Source organism: Neoarius graeffei, chromosome 1 (genome assembly GCF_027579695.1).
Source record: "Neoarius graeffei isolate fNeoGra1 chromosome 1, fNeoGra1.pri, whole genome shotgun sequence".
In the NCBI taxonomy this organism is placed as follows: domain Eukaryota; kingdom Metazoa; phylum Chordata; class Actinopteri; order Siluriformes; family Ariidae; genus Neoarius; species Neoarius graeffei.
The window spans coordinates 24,790,253-24,800,257 of record NC_083569.1 but is presented as its reverse complement, the minus strand read 5'-3'; the positions used below and the strand labels follow the sequence as shown (position 1 = coordinate 24,800,257).

Below are 10,005 nucleotides of genomic sequence, written 5' to 3'. Positions count from 1 at the left end.
TCTTGCAAAGTAGGAAAGTGCACAGTGTTTCCCCTTTCCAGTTGCACTTGCCACAACTTCAGTTTAACGTCAAATGATTTCACATTTGAAAACAGTGAGCTGAAAAGCTGGTTGGGACCTTGGAGCTTAACATTCAGTTCTGAGAGGTACTTGGTAATGTCCACCATGAAGGCCAAATCACACAGCCACTTGCTATCATTGAGTTCTGCGACTGGTTTGCTCTTCATCTCCATGAACTGCTTTACTTCTTCCCTCAAGTTGTAGAAGCGTGCAAGCATATCTGCACGACTCAGCGACCACACCTCACAATGGTAAACCAGGTCTCCATACTCTGACTCAAGCTCAGTCAGTAGCTCTTTAAACTGGCGACTGTTAAGTCCTCTGCTTTTAATGAAGTTGATGGTGGAAACAACAGTAGTCATCACATTATTGAGCTTCAGGGAATGTGTACACAGGCTCTCTTGGTGTATGATACAGTGGCACACAGCCAACTCATTTGGATCCAGACTGAGATGACTCATTTCTTTTTTAACCAACACAGTCAATCCTTTCTGCGCGCCAACCATGGCTGGGGCTCCATCTGTAGCCGGTCCACTTAGCTTGTCAAACTGCAGTTCGAATTTGTTCATAGACAAAACAACTTGCTCAAACAAATCCTCACCTTTGGTAGTGCCATGCATGGCTTGCAAAGATAGCATTTCCTCTCGTGTATCAAACTCAGCTGTAATCCCACGCATGCATATATTTTATATATATATATATATATATATATAAATATTTTATCTTTTTGTGTGTGAGAGTAATTATGAAATCATCTTGCAGGCCAGATCAAACAGTCTCGCGGGCCGTATACAGCCCGGAGGCCGGACTTTCCGCACCCCTGCCCTAGACCAACCAGCCAAACAACCCATAAAATTATTTAAAACATACATAAATAATAATAAAAAAAATCAGTCCGCCTCTTTCTCCATGGCTATAGGTTCAAAATCATTCTCAAAAAAAAAAAAAAAACCCACAGATTGAGGACAAATTTGAAGAGCTTTTGTGTCTTTTTCAAAAGACTCGGTATCAAGAACGCACACTACTGCAGAGAATAGGATAGAGCCCTTGTGGAAACAAAAGAATGGACTGGTGGAAATGACATCATGCGTGCAGCGCCGCTGACCTGTAAATCGCTGCGATCTAATAATGGCGGATGAGCTTTTAGTGATTTTTAGTGATTTTCAGATGCAAAAAAACATTTTTTTAAACTAATTTTTTTATTTATCCAGCAACTTTAGAGTGTATTTGAGCACATCACACACAACATTTTCTGAAGTAACTTTTATTACATGAGCACTTGAAGAACAATTCAGCCAAGTGAAATCCCTGTTACCCCAGTCCAGATCGACCACTTAAGGTAAAACCTGGGCTTGTCCAGGAGTTGAACCCAGGGACCTCTTGCACCCAAAGCAAGAATCATACCTCTTGACCAACAAGCCAAACTATTCAACAACAAACAAGCAAACAAAAAATTCCATCCTCTTCTTTCTCAATGTGAGTTTTGAATGAAAAACTGGGGTCAATAATCACTCAGAGGTCTTTTACTGCTACACGTGAAGAAACAGAAAGGCCATCCAGAGTTACTGTGGAATCAGAAAACTTACTTCTAGCTGCATGTGGTCCTAATACAAGTACTTCAGTTTTGTCAGAGTTAAGCAGAAGGAAATTAATAAGCATCCAGTATCTAATGTCCTTTCTCTTTTATCCCTTTTTAATCTTCCCATTTTCTTTTTAAATTCCTCAATTCAGATGCAAAAAATGAATAAATAAATAAAAATTTCAAACCAATTTTCATTTATCCGCCAACTTTACAGTGTATTTGAGCACATCACACACAGCAAGCCAGGGATTTTCTGATGTAACTTTCATTAGACTAGCACTTAAAGAATGATGCAGCCAGGTGAAACCCCTGTTACCCCAGCACAGATCCACCATTTAAGACAAAGTCTGGGCTTATCCGGGAGTTGAACACAGGACCTCTCACACCCAAAATCATACCCCTAGACCAACAAGCCAAATTATTTCTAAGAAGGAAGCTAGGAAAAAAAAATCTGTCCACTTCTTTCTCCTTGGCAAACGGTTCGATATCATCCTCATACAAAAAGCCAATGATTGAGGATGAATTTGAAGAGCTTTTGTGTCTTTTTCAAAAGACTCGGTATCAAGAACGCACGCCACTGCAGAGAATAGAATAGAGTCCATGTGGAAACAAAAGAACGGACTGGCGGAAATGTCGTCACGCGTGCAGCACCGCCGACCTGTAAATCGCTGTGATCTAATAATGGCAGACAAGCTTTTAGTGATTCCCTTGCCTGTAAAAGAAACAGAGTATCTTATTGCACGATGCTTCTCCCGCCCGCATTCCCTTGCCTGTAAAAGAAAGAATACCTCGCTGCACTTTGCCTCTCCCACCCATATTCCCTTGCCTGTAAAAGAAAGAGTACCTTGCTTCACTTTGCCTCTCCCGCCCGCATTCGCTTGCCTGTAAAAGAAACACAGTAGCTTGTTGCACTTTGCCTATCCCACGCATGTTGGCTTGCCTGTAAAAGAAAGAATCAAAGAGTACCTCACTGCACTTTGCCTCTCCCACCCGCATTCTTTTGCCTGGAAAAGAAAGAATCAAAGAGTACCTTGCTTCACTTTGCCTCTCCCACCTGCATTCACCTGCTGTAAAAGAAAGAAAGAGTACCTCGCTGCACATTGCCTCTCCCATCCACATTCGCGTGCCTGTAAAAGAAAGAAAGAGTACCTTGCTGCAGTTCGGCTCTCCCGCCCGCATTCCCTTGCCTGTGAAAGAAAGAAGACCTCGCTGCACTTTGCTTCTCCCTCCCGCATTCACTTGCCTGTAAAAGAATGGACAAAGAGTACGTCGCTGCACTTTGCCTCTCCCACCCGCATTCACTTGCCTGTAAAAGAAAGAACAAAGAGTACGTCATTACACTTTGCCTCTCCTGCCCGCGTTCGTTTGCCTGTAAAAGAACGAATCAAAGAGTACCTCGCTGCTCTTTGCCTGTCCCGCCCACGTTCACTTGCCTGTAAAAGAAAGACTACCTCGCTGCACTTTGCCTGTCCCACCCACATTCGCTTGCCTGTAAAAGAAAGAACAAAGAGTACCTCGCTGCACTTGGCCTCTTCGGCCCGCATTTGTTCACCTGTCAAAGAAAGAATCAAAGAGGACCTCGCTGCACTTTGCTTCTCCCTCCCGCATTCGCTTGGCTGTAAAAGAATGAACAAAGAGTACGTCGCTGCACTTTGCCTCTCCCGCCTGCATTCATTTGCCTGTTAAAAAAAGAAACAAAGAGTACCTCGCTGCGTTTGGCCTCTCTGGTCCGCATTTTTTCACCTGTAAAAGAAAGAATCCAAGAGTACCTTGCGGCACATTGCCTCTCCCATCCACGTGCCTGTAAAAGAAAGAAAGAGGACCTCACTGCACTTTGCCTGTCCCGCCTGTGTTCACTTGCCTGTAAAGGAAAGAAACAAAGAGTACCTCCCTGCACATTACCTCTCCCACCCTCATTCCCTGGCCTGTAAAAGAAAGAGAGTACCTCGCTGCACTTTGCCTGTCCCACCCATGTTTGCTTGCCTGTAAAAGAATCAAAAAGATTACCTCACTGCACTTTGCCTCTCCCGCATGCATTCACTTGCCTGTAAAAGAAAGAGTACCTTGCTTCACTTTGCCTCTCCCGCCCACATTCCCTTGCCTATAAAAGAAAGAAAGATTACCTCACTGCACTTTGCCTCTCCCACCTGCATTCGCTTGCCTGTAAAAGAAACAGAGTACCTTGCTTAACTTTGCCTCTCCTGCTCGCATTTGATTGCCTGTAAAAGAAAGAAAGATTACCTTGTGGCACTGTGCCTCTCCCAGCCGCCTTCGCTTGCCTGTAAAAGAAAGAAACAAAGGAGTACCTGGGTGCACTTTGCCTCTCCTGCCTGCATTCGCTTGCCTGTAAAAGAAACAGAGTACCTTGCTTAACTTTGCCTCTCCTGCTCGCATTTGATTGCCTGTAAAAGAAAGAAAGATTACCTTGTGGCACTGTGCCTCTCCCAGCCGCCTTCGCTTGCCTGTAAAAGAAAGAAACAAAGAGTACCTGGGTGCACTTTGCCTCTCCTCCCTGCATTTGCTTGCCTGTAAAAGAAAGAAAGAGTACCTTGCTTCACTTTGCCTCTCCCACCCGCATTCCCTTGCCTATAAAAGAAAGAAAATTTACCTCACTGCACTTTGCCTCTCCCGTCTGCATTCGCTTGCCTGTAAAAGAAAGAAACAGTACCTTGCTTAACTTTGCCTCTCCTGCCTGCATTCGCTTGCCTGTAAAAGAAAGAAAGAGTACCTTGCTTCACTTTGCTTCTCCCGCCCACATTCCCTTGCCTATAAAAGAATCAGAGTACCTCACTGCACTTTGCCTGTCCCACCCAAGTTCGCTTGCCTGTAAAAGAAAGAAAGAGTACCTCGCTGCACTTTGCCTCTCCCGCCTGCATTTCTTTGCCTGCAAAAGAAAGAAAGCCTCGCTGCACTTTGCCTCTCCCGTCTGCATTCCCTTGCCTGTAAAAGAAACAAAAAGTGCCTCGCTGCACTTTGCCTCTCCTGCCTGTGTTTGCTTGCCTGTAAAAGAAACAAAGTACCTTGCTTCACTTTGCCTTTCCCGCCCGCATTCGATTGCCTATAAAAGAAAGAATACCTTGCCACTTTGCCTCTCCCGCCCGTGCTCGCTGGCTTGTGAAAGAAAGGAACAAAGAGTACCTTGCTGCAATTTGCCTCTTCCACCCATATTACCTTGCCTGTAAAAGAAAAACAAAGGGAACCTCGCTGCACTTTGCCTGTCCTGCCCATGTTCGCTTGCCTGTCAAAAAAAGAAAGAAAGAGTACCTCAATGCACTTTGCCTCTCCCACCTGTGTTTGCTTGCCTGTAAAATAAAGAATACCTCTCTGCACTTTGCCTCTCCCACCCACATTCACTTGCCTGTAAAAGAAACAAAGGGTACTTCGCTGCACTTTGCCTGTCCCACCCGTGTTGGCTTGTTTGTAAAAGAAAGAAAGAGAACCTCACTGCACTTTGCCTGTCCTGCCCATGTTCACTTGCTTGTAAAAGAAGGAAAGAGAACCTCACTGCACTTTGCCTCTCCTGCCCGTGTTTGCTCGCCTGTAAAAGAAAGAAACAAAGGGTACCTCGCTGCACTTTGCCTCTCCCACCTGTGTTTGCTTGCCTGAAAAAGAAACAAACAAAGGGTACCTCGCTGCACTTTGCCTCTCCTGCCCGTGCTCGCATGCTTGTAAAAGAAACAAATTCCTCAGTGGTTAAAACATTTTTTTTAAATGCCTTGAAATAAAGCTAAACAAAACCCAAAAAGTAAGCTCCTTTATACTGATATTATCTCTCCATACAAGATGTTTGAGTGTTCACTCATTCATATTTGTATCTGTATACTATGTACAGATTTTATTTTAAAAGAACAACGTTTCTGTGCGGCACCATCTTTCTCTCTCCAAATTTTGCACTCTGAGGACAAATTGTGACATCACAGATTCTAAGCTCTCCGTAAAAATCTGGAACATTCATAGCCTATTCCCTGCTGTTGAGATGAGTGAAGCCATCTGGCTGCCATCTTACCACTTACATTGCGTGTATTTGGCTTCTGTCTTCAAGTTTCATGTCCGATCAAATTTGCCCCCAGAAAAGTATCTCCTGACATTTTTTCCTTTCATTACCTCTTCTTATTTTCTCACCTTTACCCTCATTCCTTACATATCTTTAGTGCTCCCATCACTGTTATTGGTTTGTTTTTTTCCTTTTCCAGTTCAGTCTCTGATTATTTTTTTCTGAATGGGGGTTTTACTAAAATAATTATTTTTACAAAAATTATTTCAGTTTTTCTTTGTCCAGGAAATCATATATCAGATGTTGATATTTTAAATTGCACTCAGTTTAAACTAAAATCATGTTAAAATGGACAATCATGCCCATTTTGTCAATTTGTGCAAGTGGGCGTGACGTGTGTAGATAATCGACATTGTCATTTGTGCGGGGCGGCAGTCTTCTTTTGATCACCGAATATAGGCATTTGAGCAGTGACCCAAGTGCATTGCCAACTCACGTGGTCAGCACAAGACCTGCATGTGGTCAACGATGCGTCTCGCTTTGGTGTGTGCCCATGCGGACTAAGGAGCAGTGTTCGGCTAGCGGTATCCAGCGGAGATGCGTTCTTCAATCTCCGTCCTGAGGTCTGTTACGACCTGTTTACTGATGTTCGGGATGGTGTGCTGATACCACGCCGAAATGCAGTTTTGCATCTTAAGGTGTTGAAACGGATGCCTTGATGTTTCCCTACGTAATTTAGCATGCTTACGAGTAAGTTTGAGATTCCCTTTGCCATACGATGGGTGAAAACTGGTCATTGCAGTCCATTCTAGGGTTTCATTTTACAAGACTGGCTTTATTTAGCAGTGCTGCCTATAGATGGCTGTACATCCAGTGAATCAACGAGGCTAGGCCGTAGACTCGTTCACGTCCAACTTGAGGATTTTGCCTCCCTGAAGCGTATGCGTTTTGAAACGAAGTGCACTGAAGCATCTCCTAACATTTGTCCACGCTGTCCCGAGGCCCCGTGTGCAGTCGTGGCCACCTGGTTAAAGCGATGTCCTCGACGTCTGCTCGACGTCTCCCACGCTGCTTTGAGTGTGCTGCCGACGCCATCTGAAATTGGGTTTGTTGAAAGGCAGCCGGAGCCTTGTTCTGTGGCGGCTTTTACCCGAGCTTGTCTGGCAAAAGAGGGAGCGGTTCCAAGTCAAGGTATCTGTCCTAAACAGAAAGGGCTTCTCTCCCGGACAGGTCGAGTCAAAGCACTGTCGTAAAACATTTGCCGGACAGTCCATGTTTTCTGCAAACTTGTAAAAGCACTGCCCAGAGTATTGCAATAGTGAGCCAAGCGCATGGCCCACGCGTGAGAGCAGCACGAGACCTCAGAATGTTCCACGCCGGATTCATGCTAGGCATGGCAAGTCAGGGTAAGTCAGGGTGGCTGAGTGGTCTAAGGTGCTGTGTTCAAGTTGCAGTCTCCTCTGGAGGCATGGGTTCAAATCCCACTTCTGACATTTGCTGCAGTGGGTTGTTGATGGGCCTCATGGCCCATGCTTGGCATGAGAACGGAGGCTTTGACTGGTGTGCCTTTGCAAAAGAAAAAAAGTGCTCAAAATGATTTTTTGTTGCACTTGAATTTCAGCGCCTCCAGAAGTCATGGCCGAGTGGTGAAGGCGACGGACTTGAAATCCGTTGGGGTTTCCCCGCGCAGGTTTGAATGCTGCTGGCTACGTGTGGTGTGAAATTTGGGGCCCGTCGAGTGTTGCCCGTATCAGTCCGGCTGGCAGTGGATGGGTTTTGCCAGGGCCCCTGTGCTCTCGGCCTGAAACGGGGTGGCGGTCTTCTTTTGATCACCGAATATAGGCATTTGAGCAGTGACCCAAGTGCATTGCCAACTCACGTGGTCAACTCAAGACCTGGGCAAGAACAACGGTGCTTGCCTGCAAGGGAACGAAAGAGTACCTGGCTGCACTTGGCCTGTCCCGCTCACGTTCGCTTGCCTGCAAGGGAACAAAAGACTACCTGGATACCCTTGGTGTGTGCTGCTCACGTTCGCTTGCCAGCAAGGGAACGAAAGGGTGCCTGGCTGCACTTGGCCTGTGCCGCTCACGTTCACTTGCCTGCAAGGGAACGAAAGGGTACCAGGCTGCACATGGCCTGTCCCGCTCACGTTCGATTGCCTGCAAGGGAACGAAAGGGTAACTGGCGGCACGTGGCCTGTGCCGCTCACGTTCGCTTGCCTGCAAGGGAACGAAAGGGTACCTGGTGGCACATGGCCTGTCCCGCACACATTCGCTTGCCTGCAAAAGAACGAAAGGCTACCTGGCTACACGTAGCCTGTGTCGCTCATGTTCGTTTGCCTGCAAGGGAACGAAAGGGTGCCTGGCTGCACGTGGCCTGTCACGCTCACGTTCGCTTGCCTGCAAGGGAACAAAAGGATGCCTGGCTGCACGTGGCCTATGCCACTCACGTTCGCTTGCCTGCAAGGGAACGAAAGGGTACCTGGCTGCACGTGGCCTGTCCCGGTCACGTTCGTTTGCCTGCAAGAGAACGAAAGGGTGCCTACCTGCACATGGCCTGTGCCGCTCACGTTTGCTTGCCTGCAAGGGAACGACAGGGTACCTGGCTGCACTTGGCCTGTCCCGCTCACATTCGCTTGCATGCAAGGGAACGAAAGGGTGCCTGGCTGCACTTGGCCTGTGCCACTCACGTTCGCTTGCTTGCAAGGGAACGACAGGGTACCTGGCTGCACTTGGCCTGTGCCGCTCACGTTCGCTTGCATGCAAGGAAACGAAAGGGTGCCTGGCTGCACTTGACCTGTGCCGCTCACATTCGCTTGCTTGCAAGGGAACGAAAGGGTACCTGGCTGCACGTGGCCTGTGCCGCTCACGTTCGATTGCCTGCAAGGGATCGAAAGTGTATCTGGCTGCACGTGGCCTGTGCCACTCACGTTTGCTTGCCTACAAGGGAACAAAAGGGCGCCTGGCTGCACGTGGCCTGTCCCGCTCACGTTCGCTTGCCTGCAAGAGAACGAAAAGGTGCCTGGCTGCACGTGGCCTGTCCCGCTCACGTTCGCTTGCCTGCAAGGGAACGAAAGGGTGCCTGGCTGCACGTGGCCTGTCCCGCTCACGTTCGCTTGCCTGCAAGAGAACGAAAGGGTACCTGGCTGCACTTGGCCTATGCCGCTCACGTTCGCTTGTCTGCAAGGGAACGAAGGTGCCTGGCTGCACGTGGCCTGTCCCGCTCACTTTCGCTTGCCTTCAAGGAAATGAAAGGGTGCCTGGTTGCACTTTGCCTGTCCCTCTCACGTTCCCTTGTCTGTAAAAGAAGGGAAGAGTACCTGGCTGCACTTTGCCTGTCCCACTCACGTTCGCTTGTCTGTAAAAGAAGGGAAGAGTACCTGGCTGCACTTTGCCTGTCCCACTCACGTTCGCTTGTCTGTAAAAGAAACAAAGAGTACCTGGCTGTGCTTTGCCTGTCCCACTCAAGTTCGCTTGCCTGTAAAAGAAAGAGTACCTGGCTGCACTTTGCCTGTCCCTCTCACGTTCCCTTGTCTGTAAAAGAAGGGAAGAGTACCTGGCTGCACTTTGCCTGTCCCACTCACGTTTGCTTGTCTGTAAAAGAAACAGAGTACCTGGCTGCGCTTTGCCTGTCCCACTCACGTTCGCTTGTCTGTAAAAGAAAGAAAGAGTACCTGGCTGCTCTTTGCCTGTCCCACTCACGTTCGCTTGTCTGTAAAAGAAAGAAAGAGTACCTGGCTGCTCTTTGCCTGTCCCACTCACATTCGCTTGTCTGTAAAAGAAAGAAAGAGTACCTGGATGCACTTTGCCTGTCCCACTCACGTTCGCTTGTCTGTAAAAGAAAGAAAGAGTACCTGGCTGCACTTTGCCTGTCCCACTCACGTTCGTTTGTCTGTAAAAGAAAGAAAAAGAGTACCTCGCTGCACTTTGCCTGTCCCACTCACGTTCACTTGTCTGTAAAAGAAAGAGTACCTGGCTGCACTTTGCCTGTCCCACTCACGTTCACTTGTCTGTTGTAGGTATCATGCCGCCATTTTGTGCCTAAGAACTACAACTCCCAGTCCTCTTCCGCGTGACCTACGTCATGCGTGGGCGGGATCATCTACGTCAGTCCACCATGCGCGCATAAGTCCAGGCGGAAGCTCCGCTCTTTGTCTCTTGTGTCTGGATTCCAAGAATCTAGACGCACAAAAGAGATGCTCTCAAACCCGAAAACACTTCTTTCTTGCAAGATTCACCATCCAGCGCGTTCTGTGCTTAACCACTGGCCAAGGTAAAAGTCCAAAATAGCGAGATCTTTAAACTCAACCCGAGTTACAACCGGTTTATTCGTATTAGAAGTGACGTCACGACTGCAGCTCAAACGCAGT

General features: G+C 47.6%; 2 non-coding genes across 2 annotated transcripts; both read left to right on the top strand.

The window, feature by feature from the left end:
- The first annotated feature begins 7,046 nt into the window (after positions 1 to 7,046).
- On the top strand, positions 7,047 to 7,129 carry trnal-caa (transfer RNA leucine (anticodon CAA)). The gene has a single exon. It is a non-coding gene; the product is annotated as a tRNA-Leu (tRNA).
- A 136-nt stretch (positions 7,130 to 7,265) lies between these two features.
- trnas-uga (transfer RNA serine (anticodon UGA)) lies at positions 7,266 to 7,347 on the top strand. Its single transcript has one exon. It is a non-coding gene; the product is annotated as a tRNA-Ser (tRNA).
- The last annotated feature ends 2,658 nt before the right edge of the window (positions 7,348 to 10,005 follow it).